At 43.3% G+C, this 21,504-nt stretch overlaps 18 non-coding genes and 15 pseudogenes across 18 annotated transcripts; all 33 read left to right on the plus strand.

Moving 5' to 3' along the window:
• The first annotated feature begins 586 nt into the window (after window positions 1-586).
• LOC138738057 (5S ribosomal RNA) lies at window positions 587-705 on the plus strand (annotated as a pseudogene).
• Window positions 706-1,035: 330 nt separating this feature from the next.
• Window positions 1,036-1,154, plus strand: LOC138737873 (5S ribosomal RNA). The gene has a single exon (XR_011341303.1). It is a non-coding gene; the product is annotated as a 5S ribosomal RNA (ribosomal RNA).
• A 645-nt stretch (window positions 1,155-1,799) lies between these two features.
• On the plus strand, window positions 1,800-1,918 carry LOC138737913 (5S ribosomal RNA). Its single transcript, XR_011341342.1, has one exon. It is a non-coding gene; the product is annotated as a 5S ribosomal RNA (ribosomal RNA).
• Window positions 1,919-2,566: 648 nt separating this feature from the next.
• Window positions 2,567-2,685, plus strand: LOC138738176 (5S ribosomal RNA; annotated as a pseudogene).
• Window positions 2,686-3,026: 341 nt separating this feature from the next.
• LOC138738028 (5S ribosomal RNA) lies at window positions 3,027-3,145 on the plus strand. The gene has a single exon (XR_011341458.1). It is a non-coding gene; the product is annotated as a 5S ribosomal RNA (ribosomal RNA).
• A 645-nt stretch (window positions 3,146-3,790) lies between these two features.
• Window positions 3,791-3,909, plus strand: LOC138737914 (5S ribosomal RNA). Its single transcript, XR_011341343.1, has one exon. It is a non-coding gene; the product is annotated as a 5S ribosomal RNA (ribosomal RNA).
• A 650-nt stretch (window positions 3,910-4,559) lies between these two features.
• Window positions 4,560-4,678, plus strand: LOC138738177 (5S ribosomal RNA; annotated as a pseudogene).
• A 330-nt stretch (window positions 4,679-5,008) lies between these two features.
• Window positions 5,009-5,127, plus strand: LOC138737758 (5S ribosomal RNA). Its single transcript, XR_011341210.1, has one exon. It is a non-coding gene; the product is annotated as a 5S ribosomal RNA (ribosomal RNA).
• Window positions 5,128-5,769: 642 nt separating this feature from the next.
• On the plus strand, window positions 5,770-5,888 carry LOC138738058 (5S ribosomal RNA; annotated as a pseudogene).
• Window positions 5,889-6,218: 330 nt separating this feature from the next.
• Window positions 6,219-6,337, plus strand: LOC138737979 (5S ribosomal RNA). Its single transcript, XR_011341408.1, has one exon. It is a non-coding gene; the product is annotated as a 5S ribosomal RNA (ribosomal RNA).
• Window positions 6,338-6,982: 645 nt separating this feature from the next.
• Window positions 6,983-7,101, plus strand: LOC138737915 (5S ribosomal RNA). The gene has a single exon (XR_011341344.1). It is a non-coding gene; the product is annotated as a 5S ribosomal RNA (ribosomal RNA).
• Window positions 7,102-7,749: 648 nt separating this feature from the next.
• Window positions 7,750-7,868, plus strand: LOC138738179 (5S ribosomal RNA; annotated as a pseudogene).
• A 341-nt stretch (window positions 7,869-8,209) lies between these two features.
• LOC138738040 (5S ribosomal RNA) lies at window positions 8,210-8,328 on the plus strand. The gene has a single exon (XR_011341469.1). It is a non-coding gene; the product is annotated as a 5S ribosomal RNA (ribosomal RNA).
• Window positions 8,329-8,973: 645 nt separating this feature from the next.
• LOC138737917 (5S ribosomal RNA) lies at window positions 8,974-9,092 on the plus strand. The gene has a single exon (XR_011341346.1). It is a non-coding gene; the product is annotated as a 5S ribosomal RNA (ribosomal RNA).
• Window positions 9,093-9,742: 650 nt separating this feature from the next.
• Window positions 9,743-9,861, plus strand: LOC138738180 (5S ribosomal RNA; annotated as a pseudogene).
• Window positions 9,862-10,200: 339 nt separating this feature from the next.
• Window positions 10,201-10,319, plus strand: LOC138738052 (5S ribosomal RNA). Its single transcript, XR_011341477.1, has one exon. It is a non-coding gene; the product is annotated as a 5S ribosomal RNA (ribosomal RNA).
• A 642-nt stretch (window positions 10,320-10,961) lies between these two features.
• LOC138738060 (5S ribosomal RNA) lies at window positions 10,962-11,080 on the plus strand (annotated as a pseudogene).
• A 330-nt stretch (window positions 11,081-11,410) lies between these two features.
• On the plus strand, window positions 11,411-11,529 carry LOC138738031 (5S ribosomal RNA). The gene has a single exon (XR_011341461.1). It is a non-coding gene; the product is annotated as a 5S ribosomal RNA (ribosomal RNA).
• A 642-nt stretch (window positions 11,530-12,171) lies between these two features.
• On the plus strand, window positions 12,172-12,290 carry LOC138738061 (5S ribosomal RNA; annotated as a pseudogene).
• A 330-nt stretch (window positions 12,291-12,620) lies between these two features.
• Window positions 12,621-12,739, plus strand: LOC138737766 (5S ribosomal RNA). The gene has a single exon (XR_011341218.1). It is a non-coding gene; the product is annotated as a 5S ribosomal RNA (ribosomal RNA).
• A 642-nt stretch (window positions 12,740-13,381) lies between these two features.
• LOC138738062 (5S ribosomal RNA) lies at window positions 13,382-13,500 on the plus strand (annotated as a pseudogene).
• A 330-nt stretch (window positions 13,501-13,830) lies between these two features.
• LOC138738063 (5S ribosomal RNA) lies at window positions 13,831-13,949 on the plus strand (annotated as a pseudogene).
• A 330-nt stretch (window positions 13,950-14,279) lies between these two features.
• Window positions 14,280-14,398, plus strand: LOC138737759 (5S ribosomal RNA). Its single transcript, XR_011341211.1, has one exon. It is a non-coding gene; the product is annotated as a 5S ribosomal RNA (ribosomal RNA).
• Window positions 14,399-15,040: 642 nt separating this feature from the next.
• On the plus strand, window positions 15,041-15,159 carry LOC138738065 (5S ribosomal RNA; annotated as a pseudogene).
• A 330-nt stretch (window positions 15,160-15,489) lies between these two features.
• On the plus strand, window positions 15,490-15,608 carry LOC138738161 (5S ribosomal RNA). The gene has a single exon (XR_011341488.1). It is a non-coding gene; the product is annotated as a 5S ribosomal RNA (ribosomal RNA).
• A 645-nt stretch (window positions 15,609-16,253) lies between these two features.
• Window positions 16,254-16,372, plus strand: LOC138737918 (5S ribosomal RNA). Its single transcript, XR_011341347.1, has one exon. It is a non-coding gene; the product is annotated as a 5S ribosomal RNA (ribosomal RNA).
• A 648-nt stretch (window positions 16,373-17,020) lies between these two features.
• LOC138738181 (5S ribosomal RNA) lies at window positions 17,021-17,139 on the plus strand (annotated as a pseudogene).
• A 339-nt stretch (window positions 17,140-17,478) lies between these two features.
• Window positions 17,479-17,597, plus strand: LOC138738064 (5S ribosomal RNA). Its single transcript, XR_011341478.1, has one exon. It is a non-coding gene; the product is annotated as a 5S ribosomal RNA (ribosomal RNA).
• A 645-nt stretch (window positions 17,598-18,242) lies between these two features.
• Window positions 18,243-18,361, plus strand: LOC138737919 (5S ribosomal RNA). Its single transcript, XR_011341348.1, has one exon. It is a non-coding gene; the product is annotated as a 5S ribosomal RNA (ribosomal RNA).
• Window positions 18,362-19,005: 644 nt separating this feature from the next.
• On the plus strand, window positions 19,006-19,124 carry LOC138738235 (5S ribosomal RNA; annotated as a pseudogene).
• Window positions 19,125-19,484: 360 nt separating this feature from the next.
• Window positions 19,485-19,602, plus strand: LOC138738306 (5S ribosomal RNA; annotated as a pseudogene).
• An 837-nt stretch (window positions 19,603-20,439) lies between these two features.
• On the plus strand, window positions 20,440-20,558 carry LOC138738212 (5S ribosomal RNA; annotated as a pseudogene).
• A 338-nt stretch (window positions 20,559-20,896) lies between these two features.
• LOC138738076 (5S ribosomal RNA) lies at window positions 20,897-21,015 on the plus strand. Its single transcript, XR_011341479.1, has one exon. It is a non-coding gene; the product is annotated as a 5S ribosomal RNA (ribosomal RNA).
• Window positions 21,016-21,504: the final 489 nt, after the last annotated feature.

Here is a 21,504-nt window from a genome sequence, read left to right on the forward strand (position 1 = left end):
TCTCTATATCTTTTTTCTCTTTCTTTCTCTCTTCCTTTCATTCCATCATTCATTCTCCTTTAATTCTTCTCATTCTTTCACATTATGCCTCATTCTATTTCTCAACCTACTTTGATGCACTCTTGCTTTCTTTCTCTCACTCACTCTTTCTCTATTTTATATCTCTCATACTCTCTCTCTTTTCTTTCCAATCTCTGTCACTCTCACTCTTTCTTTCTTTTATTCCTTCATTAATTCTTTCCCTTTTAATCCTTCTCATTCTTTAAGTAATCCTGCATCATTCTATCTCTTGCTTTGATCTACTTTCACACCCTCTTACTTTCTTCTCTCACTCACTTTTTCTCTATTTTCTATCTGTCACACTCTCTCTTTACTTTTATCTCTCTCACTCACTGTTGCTCTGTCTCTCTCTGTCTTTCACTCGCTCTCTCTCTCCCTCGGTCGCTCTCTGCCTCACTTCTCTTTCTCTTCCTCTTGGATTGGATCTATTGAAATGTTTTGCTTGTCTTATTTGTCCTGCGTGTGCAGCGGCACATGTGTGTGTGCTGGTGAATTGGTTAAGTGTTGTCGGAAGTAGACACCTGCCGCCTACGGCCATACTAGCCTGAAAACGCCCGATCTCGTCTGATCTCGGAAGCTTACCAGGCTCAGGCCTGGTCAGTACTTGGATGGGAGAGCGCCTGGGAATACCATGTGCTGTAGGCTTTTGGCTTTCAGCACCCACCCATTTTTCTTTCTTTCGATTTATCTATCTGTCTCACTTTCTTTCTTTCTTTCTCTTCCTTTCATTCATTCTCTTTCTGTCTTTGTCATTCTTTCACTCATACTCACTCACTCACTGTCGCTCTGTCACTCACTTCTCTATCTCTCTCTGTCTCTCTCTCTCTCGGTCGCTCTCTGCCTCACTTCTCTTTCTCTTCCTCTTGGATTGGCTCTATTGAAATGTTTTGCTTGTCTTATTTGTCCTGCGTGTGCAGTGGCACATGTGTGTGTGCTGGTGAATTGGTTAAGTGTTGTCAGAAGCAGACATCTGCTGCCTACGGTCATACAAGCCTGAAAACGCCCGATCTCGTCTGATCTCGGAAGCTAAGCAGGCTCAGGCCTGGTCAGTACTTGGATGGGAGACCGCCTGGGAATACCAGGTGCCGTAGGCTTTTGCCTCTCACTACCAACCCATTTTTCTTCTATTCTGCTTCTCTCTCTCTCTCTTTCTCTATATCTTTTTTCTCTTTCTTTCTCTCTTCCTTTCATTCCATCATTCATTCTCCTTTAATTCTTCTCATTCTTTCACATTATGCCTCATTCTATTTCTCAACCTACTTTGATGCACTCTTGCTTTCTTTCTCTCACTCACTCTTTCTCTATTTTATATCTCTCATACTCTCTCTCTTTTCTTTCCAATCTCTGTCACTCTCACTCTTTCTTTCTTTTATTCCTTCATTAATTCTTTCCCTTTTAATCCTTCTCAATCTTTAAGTAATCCTGCATCATTCTATCTCTTGCTTTGATCTACTTTCACACTCTCTTACTTTCTTCTCTCACTCACTTTTTCTCTATTTTCTATCTGTCACACTCTCTCTTTACTTTTATCTCTCTCAATCACTGTTGCTCTGTCTCTCTCTGTTTTTCACTCACTCTCTCTCTCCCTCTGTCGCTCTCTGCTTCACTTCTCTCTCTCTAGGACTGTCTATATTGAAATGTTTTGCTTGTCTTATTTGTTGTATTGTTCCTGAGTGTGCAGTGGCATATGTGTGTGTGCCGGTGAGTTGGTTAAGGGGTGTCAGAAGCAGGCACCTGCCGCCTACGGCCATACTAGCCTGAAAACGCCCGATCTCGTCTGATCTCGGAAGCTAAGCACGCTCAGTCCTGGTCAGTACTTGGATGGGAGACCGCCTGGGAATACCAGGTGCCGTAGGCTTTTGCCTCTCACTACCAACCCATTTTTCTTCTATTCTGCTTCTCTCTCTCTCTCTTTCTCTATCTTTTTTCTCTTTCTTTCTCTCTTCCTTTCATTCCATCATTCATTCTCCTTTAATCCTTCTCATTCTTTCACATTATGCCTCATTCTATTTCTCAACCTACTTTGATGCACTCTTGCTTTCTTCTCTCACTCACTCTTTCTCTATTTTATATCTCTCATACTCTCTCTCTTTTCATTCCTCTCTCTGTCACTCTCACTCTTTCTTTCTTTTATTCCTTCATTAATACTTTCCCTTTTAATCCTTCTCATTCTTTAAGTAATCCTGCATCATTCTATCTCTTTCTTTAATCTACTTTCACACTCTCTTACTTTCTTGTCTCACTCACTTTTGCTCTATTTTCTATCTGTCACACTCTCTCTTTACTTTTCTCTCTCTCACTCACTGTTGCTCTGTCTCTCTCTGTCTTTCACTCGCTCTCTCTCTCCCTCGGTCGCTCTCTGCCTCACTTCTCTCTCTCCTCCTCTCGGATTGGCTCTATTGAAATATTTTGCTTGTCTTATTTGTTGTATTGTTCCTGAGTGTGCAGTGGCATATGTGTGTGTGCTGGTGAGTTGGTTAAGGGGTGTCAGAAGCAGGCACCTGCTGCCTACGGCCGTACTAGACTGAAAACGCCCGATCTCGTCTGATCTCGGAAGCTTACCAGGCTCAGGCCTGGTCGGTACTTGGATGGGAGAGCGCCTGGGAATACCAGGTGCCGTAGGCTTTTGGCTTTCAGCACCCACCCATTTTTCTTTCTTTCGATTTATCTATCTGTCTCACTTTCTTTCTTTCTTTCTCTTCCTTTCATTCATTCTCTTTCAGTCTTTGTCATTCTTTCACTCATACTCACTCACTCACTGTCGCTCTGTCACTCACTTCTCTATCTCTCTCTCTCTCTGTCTCTCTCTCTCGCTCCCTCGGTCGCTCTCTGCCTCACTTCTCTTTCTCTTCCTCTTGGATTGGCTCTATTGAAATGTTTTGCTTGTCTCATTTGTCCTGCGTGTGCAGCGGCCATGTGTGTGTGCTGGTGAATTGGTTAAGTGTTGTCAGAAGCAGACACCTGCCGCCTACGGCCATACTAGCCTGAAAACGCCCGATCTCGTCTGATCTCGGAAGCTAAGCAGGCTCAGGCCTGGTCAGTACTTAGATGGGAGACCGCCTGGGAATACCAGGTGCCGTAGGCTTTTGCCTCTCACTACCAACCCATTTTTCTTCTATTCTGCTTCTCTCTCTCTCTCTTTCTCTATATCTTTTTTCTCTTTCTTTCTCTCTTCCTTTCATTCCATCATTCATTCTCCTTTAATTCTTCTCATTCTTTCACATTATGCCTCATTCTATTTCTCAACCTACTTTGATGCACTCTTGCTTTCTTTCTCTCACTCACTCTTTCTCTATTTTATATCTCTCATACTCTCTCTCTTTTCTTTCCAATCTCTGTCACTCTCACTCTTTCTTTCTTTTATTCCTTCATTAATTCTTTCCCTTTTAATCCTTCTCAATCTTTAAGTAATCCTGCATCATTCTATCTCTTGCTTTGATCTACTTTCACACTCTCTTACTTTCTTGTCTCACTCACTTTTTCTCTATTTTCTATCTGTCACACTCTCTCTTTACTTTTATCTCTCTCAATCACTGTTGCTCTGTCTCTCTCTGTTTTTCACTCACTCTCTCTCTCCCTCTGTCGCTCTCTGCTTCACTTCTCTCTCTCTAGGACTGTCTATATTGAAATGTTTTGCTTGTCTTATTTGTTGTATTGTTCCTGAGTGTGCAGTGGCATATGTGTGTGTGCTGGTGAGTTGGTTAAGGGGTGTCAGAAGCAGGCACCTGCCGCCTACGGCCATACTAGCCTGAAAACGCCCGATCTCGTCTGATCTCGGAAGCTAAGCACGCTCAGTCCTGGTCAGTACTTGGATGGGAGACCGCCTGGGAATACCAGGTGCCGTAGGCTTTTGCCTCTCACTACCAACCCATTTTTCTTCTATTCTGCTTCTCTCTCTCTCTCTTTCTCTATATCTTTTTTCTCTTTCTTTCTCTCTTCCTTTCATTCCATCATTCATTCTCCTTTAATCCTTCTCATTCTTTCACATTATGCCTCATTCTATTTCTCAACCTACTTTGATGCACTCTTGCTTTCTTCTCTCACTCACTCTTTCTCTATTTTATATCTCTCATACTCTCTCTCTTTTCTTTCCTCTCTCTGTCACTCTCACTCTTTCTTTCTTTTATTCCTTCATTAATACTTTCCCTTTTAATCCTTCTCATTCTTTAAGTAATCCTGCATCATTCTATCTCTTTCTTTAATCTACTTTCACACTCTCTTACTTTCTTGTCTCACTCACTTTTGCTCTATTTTCTATCTGTCACACTCTCTCTTTACTTTTCTCTCTCTCACTCACTGTTGCTCTGTCTCTCTCTGTCTTTCACTCGCTCTCTCTCTCCCTCGGTCGCTCTCTGCCTCACTTCTCTCTCTCCTCCTCTCGGATTGGCTCTATTGAAATGTTTTGCTTGTCTTATTTGTTGTATTGTTCCTGAGTGTGCAGTGGCATATGTGTGTGTGCTGGTGAGTTGGTTAAGGGGTGTCAGAAGCAGGCACCTGCTGCCTACGGCCGTACTAGACTGAAAACGCCCGATCTCGTCTGATCTCGGAAGCTTACCAGGCTCAGGCCTGGTCGGTACTTGGATGGGAGAGCGCCTGGGAATACCAGGTGCCGTAGGCTTTTGGCTTTCAGCACCCACCCATTTTTCTTTCTTTCGATTTATCTATCTGTCTCACTTTCTTTCTTTCTTTCTCTTCCTTTCATTCATTCTCTTTCAGTCTTTCTCATTCTTTCACTCATACTCACTCACTCACTGTCGCTCTGTCACTCACTTCTCTATCTCTCTCTGTCTCTCTCTCTCTCGGTCGCTCTCTGCCTCACTTCTCTTTCTCTTCCTCTTGGATTGGCTCTATTGAAATGTTTTGCTTGTCTTATTTGTCCTGCGTGTGCAGTGGCACATGTGTGTGTGCTGGTGAATTGGTTAAGTGTTGTCAGAAGCAGACAACTGCTGCCTACGGCCATACTAGCCTGAAAACGCCCGATCTCGTCTGATCTCGGAAGCTAAGCAGGCTCAGGCCTGGTCAGTACTTGGATGGGAGACTGCCTGGGAATACCAGGTGCCGTAGGCTTTTGCCTCTCACTACCAACCCATTTTTCTTCTATTCTGCTTCTCTCTCTCTCTCTTTCTCTATATCTTTTTTCTCTTTCTTTCTCTCTTCCTTTCATTCCATCATTCATTCTCCTTTAATTCTTCTCATTCTTTCACATTATGCCTCATTCTATTTCTCAACCTACTTTGATGCACTCTTGCTTTCTTTCTCTCACTCACTCTTTCTCTATTTTATATCTCTCATACTCTCTCTCTTTTCTTTCCAATCTCTGTCACTCTCACTCTTTCTTTCTTTTATTCCTTCATTAATTCTTTCCCTTTTAATCCTTCTCATTCTTTAAGTAATCCTGCATCATTCTATCTCTTGCTTTGATCTACTTTCACACCCTCTTACTTTCTTCTCTCACTCACTTTTTCTCTATTTTCTATCTGTCACACTATCTCTTTACTTTTATCTCTCTCACTCACTGTTGCTCTGTCTCTCTCTGTCTTTCACTCGCTCTCTCTCTCCCTCGGTCGCTCTCTGCCTCACTTCTCTTTCTCTTCCTCTTGGATTGGATCTATTGAAATGTTTTGCTTGTCTTATTTGTCCTGCGTGTGCAGCGGCACATGTGTGTGTGCTGGTGAATTGGTTAAGTGTTGTTGGAAGTAGACACCTGCCGCCTACGGCCATACTAGCCTGAAAACGCCCGATCTCGTCTGATCTCGGAAGCTTACCAGGCTCAGGCCTGGTCAGTACTTGGATGGGAGAGCGCCTGGGAATACCATGTGCTGTAGGCTTTTGGCTTTCAGCACCCACCCATTTTTCTTTCTTTCGATTTATCTATCTGTCTCACTTTCTTTCTTTCTTTCTCTTCCTTTCATTCATTCTCTTTCTGTCTTTGTCATTCTTTCACTCATACTCACTCACTCACTGTCGCTCTGTCACTCACTTCTCTATCTCTCTCTGTCTCTCTCTCTCTCGGTCGCTCTCTGCCTCACTTCTCTTTCTCTTCCTCTTGGATTGGCTCTGTTGAAATGTTTTGCTTGTCTTATTTGTCCTGCGTGTGCAGTGGCACATGTGTGTGTGCTGGTGAATTGGTTAAGTGTTGTCAGAAGCAGACAACTGCTGCCTACGGCCATACTAGCCTGAAAACGCCTGATCTCGTCTGATCTCGGAAGCTAAGCAGGCTCAGGCATGGTCAGTACTTGGATGGGAGACCGCCTGGGAATACCAGGTGCTGTAGGCTTTTGCCTCTCAATACCAACCCATTTTTCTTCTATTCTGCTTCTCTCTCTCTCTCTTTTTCTATATCTTTTTTCTCTTTCTTTCTCTCTTCCTTTCATTCCATCATTCATTCTCCTTTAATTCTTCTCATTCTTTCACATTATGCCTCATTCTATTTCTCAACCTACTTTGATGCACTCTTGCTTTCTTTCTCTCACTCACTCTTTCTCTATTTTATATCTCTCATACTCTCTCTCTTTTCTTTCCAATCTCTGTCACTCTCACTCTTTCTTTCTTTTATTCCTTCATTAATTCTTTCCCTTTTAATCCTTCTCAATCTTTAAGTAATCCTGCATCATTCTATCTCTTGCTTTGATCTACTTTCACACTCTCTTACTTTCTTCTCTCACTCACTTTTTCTCTATTTTCTATCTGTCACACTCTCTCTTTACTTTTATCTCTCTCAATCACTGTTGCTCTGTCTCTCTCTGTTTTTCACTCACTCTCTCTCTCCCTCTGTCGCTCTCTGCTTCACTTCTCTCTCTCTAGGACTGTCTATATTGAAATGTTTTGCTTGTCTTATTTGTTGTATTGTTCCTGAGTGTGCAGTGGCATATGTGTGTGTGCCGGTGAGTTGGTTAAGGGGTGTCAGAAGCAGGCACCTGCCGCCTACGGCCATACTAGCCTGAAAACGCCCGATCTCGTCTGATCTCGGAAGCTAAGCACGCTCAGTCCTGGTCAGTACTTGGATGGGAGACCGCCTGGGAATACCAGGTGCCGTAGGCTTTTGCCTCTCACTACCAACCCATTTTTCTTCTATTCTGCTTCTCTCTCTCTCTCTTTCTCTATCTTTTTTCTCTTTCTTTCTCTCTTCCTTTCATTCCATCATTCATTCTCCTTTAATCCTTCTCATTCTTTCACATTATGCCTCATTCTATTTCTCAACCTACTTTGATGCACTCTTGCTTTCTTCTCTCACTCACTCTTTCTCTATTTTATATCTCTCATACTCTCTCTCTTTTCATTCCTCTCTCTGTCACTCTCACTCTTTCTTTCTTTTATTCCTTCATTAATACTTTCCCTTTTAATCCTTCTCATTCTTTAAGTAATCCTGCATCATTCTATCTCTTTCTTTAATCTACTTTCACACTCTCTTACTTTCTTGTCTCACTCACTTTTGCTCTATTTTCTATCTGTCACACTCTCTCTTTACTTTTCTCTCTCTCACTCACTGTTGCTCTGTCTCTCTCTGTCTTTCACTCGCTCTCTCTCTCCCTCGGTCGCTCTCTGCCTCACTTCTCTCTCTCCTCCTCTCGGATTGGCTCTATTGAAATATTTTGCTTGTCTTATTTGTTGTATTGTTCCTGAGTGTGCAGTGGCATATGTGTGTGTGCTGGTGAGTTGGTTAAGGGGTGTCAGAAGCAGGCACCTGCTGCCTACGGCCGTACTAGACTGAAAACGCCCGATCTCGTCTGATCTCGGAAGCTTACCAGGCTCAGGCCTGGTCGGTACTTGGATGGGAGAGCGCCTGGGAATACCAGGTGCCGTAGGCTTTTGGCTTTCAGCACCCACCCATTTTTCTTTCTTTCGATTTATCTATCTGTCTCACTTTCTTTCTTTCTTTCTCTTCCTTTCATTCATTCTCTTTCAGTCTTTGTCATTCTTTCACTCATACTCACTCACTCACTGTCGCTCTGTCACTCACTTCTCTATCTCTCTCTCTCTCTGTCTCTCTCTCTCGCTCCCTCGGTCGCTCTCTGCCTCACTTCTCTTTCTCTTCCTCTTGGATTGGCTCTATTGAAATGTTTTGCTTGTCTCATTTGTCCTGCGTGTGCAGCGGCCATGTGTGTGTGCTGGTGAATTGGTTAAGTGTTGTCAGAAGCAGACACCTGCCGCCTACGGCCATACTAGCCTGAAAACGCCCGATCTCGTCTGATCTCGGAAGCTAAGCAGGCTCAGGCCTGGTCAGTACTTAGATGGGAGACCGCCTGGGAATACCAGGTGCCGTAGGCTTTTGCCTCTCACTACCAACCCATTTTTCTTCTATTCTGCTTCTCTCTCTCTCTCTTTCTCTATATCTTTTTTCTCTTTCTTTCTCTCTTCCTTTCATTCCATCATTCATTCTCCTTTAATTCTTCTCATTCTTTCACATTATGCCTCATTCTATTTCTCAACCTACTTTGATGCACTCTTGCTTTCTTTCTCTCACTCACTCTTTCTCTATTTTATATCTCTCATACTCTCTCTCTTTTCTTTCCAATCTCTGTCACTCTCACTCTTTCTTTCTTTTATTCCTTCATTAATTCTTTCCCTTTTAATCCTTCTCAATCTTTAAGTAATCCTGCATCATTCTATCTCTTGCTTTGATCTACTTTCACACTCTCTTACTTTCTTGTCTCACTCACTTTTTCTCTATTTTCTATCTGTCACACTCTCTCTTTACTTTTATCTCTCTCAATCACTGTTGCTCTGTCTCTCTCTGTTTTTCACTCACTCTCTCTCTCCCTCTGTCGCTCTCTGCTTCACTTCTCTCTCTCTAGGACTGTCTATATTGAAATGTTTTGCTTGTCTTATTTGTTGTATTGTTCCTGAGTGTGCAGTGGCATATGTGTGTGTGCTGGTGAGTTGGTTAAGGGGTGTCAGAAGCAGGCACCTGCCGCCTACGGCCATACTAGCCTGAAAACGCCCGATCTCGTCTGATCTCGGAAGCTAAGCACGCTCAGTCCTGGTCAGTACTTGGATGGGAGACCGCCTGGGAATACCAGGTGCCGTAGGCTTTTGCCTCTCACTACCAACCCATTTTTCTTCTATTCTGCTTCTCTCTCTCTCTCTTTCTCTATATCTTTTTTCTCTTTCTTTCTCTCTTCCTTTCATTCCATCATTCATTCTCCTTTAATCCTTCTCATTCTTTCACATTATGCCTCATTCTATTTCTCAACCTACTTTGATGCACTCTTGCTTTCTTCTCTCACTCACTCTTTCTCTATTTTATATCTCTCATACTCTCTCTCTTTTCTTTCCTCTCTCTGTCACTCTCACTCTTTCTTTCTTTTATTCCTTCATTAATACTTTCCCTTTTAATCCTTCTCATTCTTTAAGTAATCCTGCATCATTCTATCTCTTTCTTTAATCTACTTTCACACTCTCTTACTTTCTTGTCTCACTCACTTTTGCTCTATTTTCTATCTGTCACACTCTCTCTTTACTTTTCTCTCTCTCACTCACTGTTGCTCTGTCTCTCTCTGTCTTTCACTCGCTCTCTCTCTCCCTCGGTCGCTCTCTGCCTCACTTCTCTCTCTCCTCCTCTCGGATTGGCTCTATTGAAATGTTTTGCTTGTCTTATTTGTTGTATTGTTCCTGAGTGTGCAGTGGCATATGTGTGTGTGCTGGTGAGTTGGTTAAGGGGTGTCAGAAGCAGGCACCTGCTGCCTACGGCCGTACTAGACTGAAAACGCCCGATCTCGTCTGATCTCGGAAGCTTACCAGGCTCAGGCCTGGTCGGTACTTGGATGGGAGAGCGCCTGGGAATACCAGGTGCCGTAGGCTTTTGGCTTTCAGCACCCACCCATTTTTCTTTCTTTCGATTTATCTATCTGTCTCACTTTCTTTCTTTCTTTCTCTTCCTTTCATTCATTCTCTTTCAGTCTTTCTCATTCTTTCACTCATACTCACTCACTCACTGTCGCTCTGTCACTCACTTCTCTATCTCTCTCTCTCTGTCTCTCTCTCTCGCTCCCTCGGTCGCTCTCTGCCTCACTTCTCTTTCTCTTCCTCTTGGATTGGCTCTATTGAAATGTTTTGCTTGTCTCATTTGTCCTGCGTGTGCAGCGGCCATGTGTGTGTGCTGGTGAATTGGTTAAGTGTTGTCAGAAGCAGACACCTGCCGCCTACGGCCATACTAGCCTGAAAACGCCCGATCTCGTCTGATCTCGGAAGCTAAGCAGGCTCAGGCCTGGTCAGTACTTAGATGGGAGACCGCCTGGGAATACCAGGTGCCGTAGGCTTTTGCCTCTCACTACCAACCCATTTTTCTTCTATTCTGCTTCTCTCTCTCTCTCTTTCTCTATATCTTTTTTCTCTTTCTTTCTCTCTTCCTTTCATTCCATCATTCATTCTCCTTTAATTCTTCTCATTCTTTCACATTATGCCTCATTCTATTTCTCAACCTACTTTGATGCACTCTTGCTTTCTTTCTCTCACTCACTCTTTCTCTATTTTATATCTCTCATACTCTCTCTCTTTTCTTTCCAATCTCTGTCACTCTCACTCTTTCTTTCTTTTATTCCTTCATTAATTCTTTCCCTTTTAATCCTTCTAATTCTTTAAGTAATCCTGCATCATTCTATCTCTTGCTTTGATCTACTTTCACACCCTCTTACTTTCTTCTCTCACTCACTTTTTCTCTATTATCTATCTGTCACACTCTCTCTTTACTTTTATCTCTCTCACTCACTGTTGCTCTGTCTCTCTCTGTCTTTCACTCGCTCTCTCTCTCCCTCGGTCGCTCTCTGCCTCACTTCTCTTTCTCTTCCTCTTGGATTGGATCTATTGAAATGTTTTGCTTGTCTTATTTGTCCTGCGTGTGCAGCGGCACATGTGTGTGTGCTGGTGAATTGGTTAAGTGTTGTCGGAAGTAGACACCTGCCGCCTACGGCCATACTAGCCTGAAAACGCCCGATCTCGTCTGATCTCGGAAGCTTACCAGGCTCAGGCCTGGTCAGTACTTGGATGGGAGAGCGCCTGGGAATACCATGTGCTGTAGGCTTTTGGCTTTCAGCACCCACCCATTTTTCTTTCTTTCGATTTATCTATCTGTCTCACTTTCTTTCATTCTTTCTCTTCCTTTCATTCATTCTCTTTCTGTCTTTGTCATTCTTTCACTCATACTCACTCACTCACTGTCGCTCTGTCACTCACTTCTCTATCTCTCTCTGTCTCTCTCTCTCTCGGTCGCTCTCTGCCTCACTTCTCTTTCTCTTCCTCTTGGATTGGCTCTATTGAAATGTTTTGCTTGTCTTATTTGTCCTGCGTGTGCAGTGGCACATGTGTGTGTGCTGGTGAATTGGTTAAGTGTTGTCAGAAGCAGACATCTGCTGCCTACGGTCATACAAGCCTGAAAACGCCCAATCTCGTCTGATCTCGGAAGCTAAGCAGGCTCAGGCCTGGTCAGTACTTGGATGAGAGACCGCCTGGGAATACCAGGTGCCGTAGGCTTTTGCCTCTCACTACCAACCCATTTTTCTTCTATTCTGCTTCTCTCTCTCTCTCTTTCTCTATATCTTTTTTCTCTTTCTTTCTCTCTTCCTTTCATTCCATCATTCATTCTCCTTTAATTCTTCTCATTCTTTCACATTATGCCTCATTCTATTTCTCAACCTACTTTGATGCACTCTTGCTTTCTTTCTCTCACTCACTCTTTCTCTATTTTATATCTCTCATACTCTCTCTCTTTTCTTTCCAATCTCTGTCACTCTCACTCTTTCTTTCTTTTATTCCTTCATTAATTCTTTCCCTTTTAATCCTTCTCATTCTTTAAGTAATCCTGCATCATTCTATCTCTTGCTTTGATCTACTTTCACACCCTCTTACTTTCTTCTCTCACTCACTTTTTCTCTATTTTCTATCTGTCACACTATCTCTTTACTTTTATCTCTCTCACTCACTGTTGCTCTGTCTCTCTCTGTCTTTCACTCGCTCTCTCTCTCCCTCGGTCGCTCTCTGCCTCACTTCTCTTTCTCTTCCTCTTGGATTGGATCTATTGAAATGTTTTGCTTGTCTTATTTGTCCTGCGTGTGCAGCGGCACATGTGTGTGTGCTGGTGAATTGGTTAAGTGTTGTCAGAAGTAGACACCTGCCGCCTACGGCCATACTAGCCTGAAAACGCCCGATCTCGTCTGATCTCGGAAGCTTACCAGGCTCAGGCCTGGTCAGTACTTGGATGGGAGAGCGCCTGGGAATACCATGTGCTGTAGGCTATTGGCTTTCAGCACCCACCCATTTTTCTTTCTTTCGATTTATCTATCTGTCTCACTTTCTTTCTTTCTTTCTCTTCCTTTCATTCATTCTCTTTCTGTCTTTGTCATTCTTTCACTCATACTCACTCACTCACTGTCGCTCTGTCACTCACTTCTCTATCTCTCTCTGTCTCTCTCTCTCTCGGTCGCTCTCTGCCTCACTTCTCTTTCTCTTCCTCTTGGATTGGCTCTATTGAAATGTTTTGCTTGTCTTATTTGTCCTGCGTGTGCAGTGGCACATGTGTGTGTGCTGGTGAATTGGTTAAGTGTTGTCAGAAGCAGACACCTGCTGCCTACGGCCATACTAGCCTGAAAACGCCCGATCTCGTCTGATCTCGGAAGCTAAGCAGGCTCAGGCCTGGTCAGTACTTGGATGGGAGACCGCCTGGGAATACCAGGTGCCGTCGGCTTTTGCCTCTCACTACCAACCCATTTTTCTTCTATTCTGCTTCTCTCTCTCTCTCTTTCTCTATATCTTTTTTCTCTTTCTTTCTCTCTTCCTTTCATTCCATCATTCATTCTCCTTTAATTCTTCTCATTCTTTCACATTATGCCTCATTCTATTTCTCAACCTACTTTGATACACTCTTGCTTTCTTTCTCTCACTCACTCTTTCTCTATTTTATATCTCTCATACTCTCTCTCTTTTCTTTCCAATCTCTGTCACTCTCACTCTTTCTTTCTTTTATTCCTTCATTAATTCTTTCCCTTTTAATCCTTCTAATTCTTTAAGTAATCCTGCATCATTCTATCTCTTGCTTTGATCTACTTTCACACCCTCTTACTTTCTTCTCTCACTCACTTTTTCTCTATTTTCTATCTGTCACACTATCTCTTTACTTTTATCTCTCTCACTCACTGTTGCTCTGTCTCTCTCTGTCTTTCACTCGCTCTCTCTCTCCCTCGGTCGCTCTCTGCCTCACTTCTCTTTCTCTTCCTCTTGGATTGGATCTATTGAAATGTTTTGCTTGTCTTATTTGTCCTGCGTGTGCAGCGGCACATGTGTGTGTGCTGGTGAATTGGTTAAGTGTTGTCGGAAGTAGACACCTGCCGCCTACGGCCATACTAGCCTGAAAACGCCCGATCTCGTCTGATCTCGGAAGCTTACCAGGCTCAGGCCTGGTCAGTACTTGGATGGGAGAGCGCCTGGGAATACCATGTGCTGTAGGCTTTTGGCTTTCAGCACCCACCCATTTTTCTTTCTTTCGATTTATCTATCTGTCTCACTTTCTTTCTTTCTTTCTCTTCCTTTCATTCATTCTCTTTCTGTCTTTGTCATTCTTTCACTCATACTCACTCACTCACTGTCGCTCTGTCACTCACTTCTCTATCTCTCTCTGTCTCTCTCTCTCTCGGTCGCTCTCTGCCTCACTTCTCTTTCTCTTCCTCTTGGATTGGCTCTATTGAAATGTTTTGCTTGTCTTATTTGTCCTGCGTGTGCAGCGGCACATGTGTGTGTGCTGGTGAATTGGTTAAGTGTTGTCAGAAGTAGACACCTGCCGCCTACGGCCATACTAGCCTGAAAACGCCCGATCTCGTCTGATCTCGGAAGCTTACCAGGCTCAGGCCTGGTCAGTACTTGGATGGGAGAGCGCCTGGGAATACCATGTGCTGTAGGCTTTTGGCTTTCAGCACCCACCCATTTTTCTTTCTTTCGATTTATCTATCTGTCTCACTTTCTTTCTTTCTTTCTCTTCCTTTCATTCATTCTCTTTCTGTCTTTGTCATTCTTTCACTCATACTCACTCACTCACTGTCGCTCTGTCACTCACTTCTCTATCTCTCTCTGTCTCTCTCTCTCTCGGTCGCTCTCTGCCTCACTTCTCTTTCTCTTCCTCTTCGATTGGCTCTATTGAAATGTTTTGCTTGTCTTATTTGTCCTGCGTGTGCAGTGGCACATGTGTGTGTGCTGGTGAATTGGTTAAGTGTTGTCAGAAGCAGACATCTGCCGCCTACGGCCATACTAGCCTGAAAACGCCCGATCTCGTCTGATCTCGGAAGCTAAGCAGGCTCAGGCCTGGTCAGTACTTGGATGGGAGACTGCCTGGGAATACCAGGTGCCGTAGGCTTTTGCCTCTCACTACCAACCCATTTTTCTTCTATTCTGCTTCTCTCTCTCTCTCTTTCTCTATATCTTTTTTCTCTTTCTTTCTCTCTTCCTTTCATTCCATCATTCATTCTCCTTTAATTCTTCTCATTCTTTCACATTATGCCTCATTCTATTTCTCAACCTACTTTGATGCACTCTTGCTTTCTTTCTCTCACTCACTCTTTCTCTATTTTATATCTCTCATACTCTCTCTCTTTTCTTTCCAATCTCTGTCACTCTCACTCTTTCTTTCTTTTATTCCTTCATTAATTCTTTCCCTTTTAATCCTTCTCATTCTTTAAGTAATCCTGCATCATTCTATCTCTTGCTTTGATCTACTTTCACACCCTCTTACTTTCTTCTCTCACTCACTTTTTCTCTATTTTCTATCTGTCACACTATCTCTTTACTTTTATCTCTCTCACTCACTGTTGCTCTGTCTCTCTCTGTCTTTCACTCGCTCTCTCTCTCCCTCGGTCGCTCTCTGCCTCACTTCTCTTTCTCTTCCTCTTGGATTGGATCTATTGAAATGTTTTGCTTGTCTTATTTGTCCTGCGTGTGCAGCGGCACATGTGTGTGTGCTGGTGAATTGGTTAAGTGTTGTTGGAAGTAGACACCTGCCGCCTACGGCCATACTAGCCTGAAAACGCCCGATCTCGTCTGATCTCGGAAGCTTACCAGGCTCAGGCCTGGTCAGTACTTGGATGGGAGAGCGCCTGGGAATACCATGTGCTGTAGGCTTTTGGCTTTCAGCACCCACCCATTTTTCTTTCTTTCGATTTATCTATCTGTCTCACTTTCTTTCTTTCTTTCTCTTCCTTTCATTCATTCTCTTTCTGTCTTTGTCATTCTTTCACTCATACTCACTCACTCACTGTCGCTCTGTCACTCACTTCTCTATCTCTCTCTGTCTCTCTCTCTCTCGGTCGCTCTCTGCCTCACTTCTCTTTCTCTTCCTCTTGGATTGGCTCTATTGAAATGTTTTGCTTGTCTTATTTGTCCTGCGTGTGCAGTGGCACATGTGTGTGTGCTGGTGAATTGGTTAAGTGTTGTCAGAAGCAGACAACTGCTGCCTACGGCCATACTAGCCTGAAAACGCCCGATCTCGTCTGATCTCGGAAGCTAAGCAGGCTCAGGCCTGGTCAGTACTTGGATGGGAGACCGCCTGGGAATACCAGGTGCCGTAGGCTTTTGCCTCTCACTACCAACCCATTTTTCTTCTATTCTGCTTCTCTCTCTCTCTCTTTCTCTATATCTTTTTTCTCTTTCTTTCTCTCTTCCTTTCATTCCATCATTCATTCTCCTTTAATTCTTCTCATTCTTTCACATTATGCCTCATTCTATTTCTCAACCTACTTTGATGCACTCTTGCTTTCTTTCTCTCACTCACTCTTTCTCTATTTTATATCTCTCATACTCTCTCTCTTTTCTTTCCTCTCTCTGTCACTCTCACTCTTTCTTTCTTTTATTCCTTCATTAATTCTTTCCCTTTTAATCCTTCTCAATCTTTAAGTAATCCTGCATCATTCTATCTCTTGCTTTGATCTACTTTCACACTCTCTTACTTTCTTGTCTCACTCACTTTTTCTCTATTTTCTATCTGTCACACTCTCTCTTTACTTTTATCTCTCTCAATCACTGTTGCTCTGTCTCTCTCTGTTTTTCACTCACTCTCTCTCTCCCTCTGTCGCTCTCTGCTTCACTTCTCTCTCTCTAGGACTGTCTATATTGAAATGTTTTGCTTGTCTTATTTGTTGTATTGTTCCTGAGTGTGCAGTGGCATATGTGTGTGTGCTGGTGAGTTGGTTAAGGGGTGTCAGAAGCAGGCACCTGCCGCCTACGGCCATACTAGCCTGAAAACGCCCGATCTCGTCTGATCTCGGAAGCTAAGCACGCTCAGTCCTGGTCAGTACTTGGATGGGAGACCGCCTGGGAATACCAGGTGCCGTAGGCTTTTGCCTCTCACTACCAACCCATTTTTCTTCTATTCTGCTTCTCTCTCTCTCTCTTTCTCTATCTTTTTTCTCTTTCTTTCTCTCTTCCTTTCATTCCATCATTCATTCTCCTTTAATCCTTCTCATTCTTTCACATTATGCCTCATTCTATTTCTCAACCTACTTTGATGCACTCTTGCTTTCTTCTCTCACTCACTCTTTCTCTATTTTATATCTCTCATACTCTCTCTCTTTTCTTTCCTCTCTCTGTCACTCTCACTCTTTCTTTCTTTTATTCCTTCATTAATACTTTCCCTTTTAATCCTTCTCATTCTTTAAGTAATCCTGCATCATTCTATCTCTTTCTTTAATCTACTTTCACACTCTCTTACTTTCTTGTCTCACTCACTTTTGCTCTATTTTCTATCTGTCACACTCTCTCTTTACTTTTCTCTCTCTCACTCACTGTTGCTCTGTCTCTCTCTGTCTTTCACTCGCTCTCTCTCTCCCTCGGTCGCTCTCTGCCTCACTTCTCTCTCTCCTCCTCTCGGATTGGCTCTATTGAAATGTTTTGCTTGTCTTATTTGTTGTATTGTTCCTGAGTGTGCAGTGGCATATGTGTGTGTGCTGGTGAGTTGGTTAAGGGGTGTCAGAAGCAGGCACCTGCTGCCTACGGCCGTACTAGACTGAAAACGCCCGATCTCGTCTGATCTCGGAAGCTTACCAGGCTCAGGCCTGGTCGGTACTTGGATGGGAGAGCGCCTGGGAATACCAGGTGCCGTAGGCTTTTGGCTTTCAGCACCCACCCATTTTTCTTTCTTTCGATTTATCTATCTGTCTCACTTTCTTTCTTTCTTTCTCTTCCTTTCATTCATTCTCTTTCAGTCTTTCTCATTCTTTCACTCATACTCACTCACTCACTGTCGCTCTGTCACTCACTTCTCTATCTCTCTCTCTCTGTCTCTCTCTCTCGCTCCCTCGGTCGCTCTCTGCCTCACTTCTCTTTCTCTTCCTCTTGGATTGGCTCTATTGAAATGTTTTGCTTGTCTCATTTGTCCTGCGTGTGCAGCGGCCATGTGTGTGTGCTGGTGAATTGGTTAAGTGTTGTCAGAAGCAGACACCTGCCGCCTACGGCCATACTAGCCTGAAAACGCCCGATCTCGTCTGATCTCGGAAGCTAAGCAGGCTCAGGCCTGGTCAGTACTTAGATGGGAGACCGCCTGGGAATACCAGGTGCCGTAGGCTTTTGCCTCTCACTACCAACCCATTTTTCTTCTATTCTGCTTCTCTCTCTCTCTCTTTCTCTATATCTTTTTTCTCTTTCTTTCTCTCTTCCTTTCATTCCATCATTCATTCTCCTTTAATTCTTCTCATTCTTTCACATTATGCCTCATTCTATTTCTCAACCTACTTTGATGCACTCTTGCTTTCTTTCTCTCACTCACTCTTTCTCTATTTTATATCTCTCATACTCTCTCTCTTTTCTTTCCAATCTCTGTCACTCTCACTCTTTCTTTCTTTTATTCCTTCATTAATTCTTTCCCTTTTAATCCTTCTCAATCTTTAAGTAATCCTGCATCATTCTATCTCTTGCTTTGATCTACTTTCACACTCTCTTACTTTCTTCTCTCACTCACTTTTTCTCTATTTTCTATCTGTCACACTCTCTCTTTACTTTTATCTCTCTCAATCACTGTTGCTCTGTCTCTCTCTGTTTTTCACTCACTCTCTCTCTCCCTCTGTCGCTCTCTGCTTCACTTCTCTCTCTCTAGGACTGTCTATATTGAAATGTTTTGCTTGTCTTATTTGTTGTATTGTTCCTGAGTGTGCAGTGGCATATGTGTGTGTGCTGGTGAGTTGGTTAAGGGGTGTCAGAAGCAGGCACCTGCCGCCTACGGCCATACTAGCCTGAAAACGCCCGATCTCGTCTGATCTCGGAAGCTAAGCACGCTCAGTCCTGGTCAGTACTTGGATGGGAGACCGCCTGGGAATACCAGGTGCCGTAGGCTTTTGCCTCTCACTACCAACCCATTTTTCTTCTATTCTGCTTCTCTCTCTCTCTCTTTCTCTATATCTTTTTTCTCTTTCTTTCTCTCTTCCTTTCATTCCATCATTCATTCTCCTTTAATCCTTCTCATTCTTTCACATTATGCCTCATTCTATTTCTCAACCTACTTTGATGCACTCTTGCTTTCTTCTCTCACTCACTCTTTCTCTATTTTATATCTCTCATACTCTCTCTCTTTTCTTTCCTCTCTCTGTCACTCTCACTCTTTCTTTCTTTTATTCCTTCATTAATACTTTCCCTTTTAATCCTTCTCATTCTTTAAGTAATCCTGCATCATTCTATCTCTTTCTTTAATCTACTTTCACACTCTCTTACTTTCTTGTCTCACTCACTTTTTCTCTATTTTCTATCTGTCACACTATCTCTTTACTTTTATCTCTCTCAATCACTGTTGCTCTGTCTTTCTCTGTTTTTCACTCGCTCTCTCTCTCCCTCTGTCGCTCTCTGCTTCACTTCTCTCTCTCTAGGACTGTCTATATTGAAATGTTTTGCTTGTCTTATTTGTTGTATTGTTCCTGAGTGTGCAGTGGCATATGTGTGTGTGCTGGTGAGTTGGTTAAGGGGTGTCAGAAGCAGGCACCTGCTGCCTACGGCCGTACTAGACTGAAAACGCCCGATCTCGTCTGATCTCGGAAGCTTACCAGGCTCAGGCCTGGTCGGTACTTGGATGGGAGAGCGCCTGGGAATACCAGGTGCCATAGGCTTTTGGCTTTCAGCACCCACCCATTTTTCTTTCTTTCGATTTATCTATTTGTCTCACTTTCTTTCTTTCTTTCTTTCTCTTCCTTTCATTCCTCCATTCATTCATTCTCTTTCAGTCTTTCTCATTCTTTCACTCATACTCACTCACTCATTGTCGCTCTGTCACTCACTTCTCTATCTCTCTCTCTCTCTCTCTCTCTCTCTCTCACTCCCTCTGTTGCTCTCTGCCTCACTTCTCATTCTCTTCCTCTTGGATTGGCTCTATTGAAATGTTTTGCTTGTCTTATTAGTCCTGAGTGTGCAGCGGCACATGTGTGTGTGCTTGTGAATTGGTTAAGTGTTGTTGGAAGCAGGCACCTGCTGCCTACGGCTGGACTAGACTGAAAACGCCCGATCTCGTATGATCTCGGAAGCTAAGCAGGCTCAGGCCTGGTCAGTAATGGATGGGAGAGCGCCTGGGAATACCATGTGCCGTAGGCTTTTGGCTTTCAGCACCCACCCATTTTCCTTTCTTTCGATTTATCTATCTGTCTCACTTCCTTTCTTTCTTTCTCTTCCATTCATTCTCTTTCAGTCTTTCTCATTCTTTCACTCATACTCACTCACTCACTGTCGCTCTGTCACTCACTTCTCTATCTCTCTCTCTCTCTGTCTCTCTCTCTCGCTCCCTCGGTCGCTCTCTGCCTCACTTCTCTTTCTCTTCCTCTTGGATTGGCTCTATTGAAATGTTTTGCTTGTCTTATTTGTCCTGAGTGTGCAGCGGTACATGTGTGTGTGCTTGTGAATTGGTTAAGTGTTGTTGGAAGCAGGCACCTGCTGCCTAAGGCCGGACTAGTGATATGTATGTGGGTAAAGACAAAAATAGACTGAGGGATGAAGACGGGTAAGGAGGGTAAAAACGACCACAATTGATATGTATGCGTTAAAAGAGGTATAAGAGTGAATAGAGACAATGGGCATATGTGAAAGTATTCTTCTCATTCTTCAAGTAATCCTGCATCATTCTATCTCTTTCTTTTATCTACTTTTACACTCTCTTACTTTCTTCTCTCACTCACTTTTGCTCTATTTTCTATCTGTCACACTCTGTCTTTACTTTTCTCTCTCTCACTCACTGTTGCTCTGTCTCTCTCTGTCTTTCACTCGCTCTCTCTCTCCATCGGTCGCTCTCTGCCTCACTTCTCTCTCTCCTCCTCTCGGATTGGCTCTATTGAAATGTTTTGCTTGTCTTATTTGTTGTATTGTTCCTGAGTGTGCAGTGGCATATGTGTGTGTGCTGGTGAGTTGGTTAAGGGGTGTCAGAAGCAGGCACCTGCTGCCTACGGCCGTACTAGACTGAAAACGCCCGATCTCGTCTGATCTCGGAAGCTTACCAGGCTCAGGCCTGGTCGGTACTTGGATGGGAGAGCGTCTGGGAAGACCAGGTGCCGTAGGTTTTTGGCTTTCAGCACCCACCCATTTTTCTTTCTTTCGATTTATCTATCTGTCTCACTTTCTTTCTTTCTTTCTCTTCCTTTCATTCATTCTCTTTCAGTCTTTGTCATTCTTTCACTCATACTCACTCACTCACTGTCGCTCTGTCACTCACTTCTCTATCTCTCTCTGTCTCTCTCTCTCTCGCTCTCTCGGTCGCTCTCTGCCTCACTTCTCTTTCTCTTCCTCTTGGATTGGCTCTATTGAAATGTTTTGCTTGTCTTATTTGTCCTGCGTGTGCAGTGGCACATGTGTGTGTGCTGGTGAATTGGTTAAGTGTTGTCAGAAGCAGACACCTGCCGCCTACGGCCATACTAGCCTGAAAACGCCCGATCTCGTCTGATCTCGGAAGCTAAGCAGGCTCAGGCCTGGTCAGTACTTAGATGGGAGACCGCCTGGGAATACCAGGTGCCGTAGGCTTTTGCCTCTCACTACCAACCCATTTTTCTTCTATTCTGCTTCTCTCTCTCTCTCTTTCTCTATATCTTTTTTCTCTTTCTTTCTCTCTTCCTTTCATTCCATCATTCATTCTCCTTTAATTCTTCTCATTCTTTCACATTATGCCTCATTCTATTTCTCAACCTACTTTGATGCACTCTTGCTTTCTTTCTCTCACTCACTCTTTCTCTATTTTATATCTCTCATACTCTCTCTCTTTTCTTTCCAATCTCTGTCACTCTCACTCTTTCTTTCTTTTATTCCTTCATTAATTCTTTCCCTTTTAATCCTTCTCAATCTTTAAGTAATCCTGCATCATTCTATCTCTTGCTTTGATCTACTTTCACACTCTCTTACTTTCTTGTCTCACTCACTTTTTCTCTATTTTCTATCTGTCACACTCTCTCTTTACTTTTATCTCTCTCAATCACTGTTGCTCTGTCTCTCTCTGTTTTTCACTCACTCTCTCTC

Source organism: Narcine bancroftii, chromosome 6 (assembly GCF_036971445.1).
Source record: "Narcine bancroftii isolate sNarBan1 chromosome 6, sNarBan1.hap1, whole genome shotgun sequence".
In the NCBI taxonomy this organism is placed as follows: domain Eukaryota; kingdom Metazoa; phylum Chordata; class Chondrichthyes; order Torpediniformes; family Narcinidae; genus Narcine; species Narcine bancroftii.